Genomic DNA, 671 nt, shown 5'->3' with positions numbered 1-671 from the left:
GGCAGGCGGATTTCTGAGTTTGAGGCCAGCCTGGTCTACAAAGTGAGTTCCAGGACAGCCAGGGCTACACAGAGAAACCCTGTCTCAAAAAAACCAAAAACAAAACAAAAAAAGAAAAAAGAAACCAGAATGGGATATGATGCAAAGACCGATGGATGGTGGGAAGCCAAGCTCCAGTGCACACATCTGTAATAGAACTCCTGTATCCATGGCTCAGGTAGCATCAGAGAAGAGTGGGAGCAGATAGATTTTAAAAGACAGAAGAACAGATAGTATCCTCTAACACTGCTTCTCTTAGAAGTGACTACAAAGCAAGGCTTGAGGCTCAGCAATATCAATAGACATGCAAACAAGGAAGAGGAAAAAATCTCAATGTTTCTAATCCTAGACAAGAACTGAAAGGCAATCAATAAGTAATACAGGGAGAATTAACTTCTCCCAGAGATGGCCCTGCGGTTGCTTGTCAAGTATGAAGTCATCAGTCCTGAAAACTTCCAGAAAATGAATGAGTTGAATTTATATATTTGTCCATATATTTAAAATACATGAAGATATGGTGGTATGTATATAAAGCAAGACTAATTGAATAAAAATTGGATACTGATATAAAAGGAGAGGGGCATATGGAAGAGGTTAAGCGGTGGGGAATGGAAAAGCCTAGAGGAAGTAGA

Source organism: Mus pahari, chromosome 9 (assembly GCF_900095145.1).
Source record: "Mus pahari chromosome 9, PAHARI_EIJ_v1.1, whole genome shotgun sequence".
Classification (NCBI taxonomy): Eukaryota; Metazoa; Chordata; class Mammalia; order Rodentia; family Muridae; genus Mus; species Mus pahari.
The sequence above is the reverse complement of the archived record's forward strand: the minus strand, read 5'-3'. Positions refer to the sequence as shown.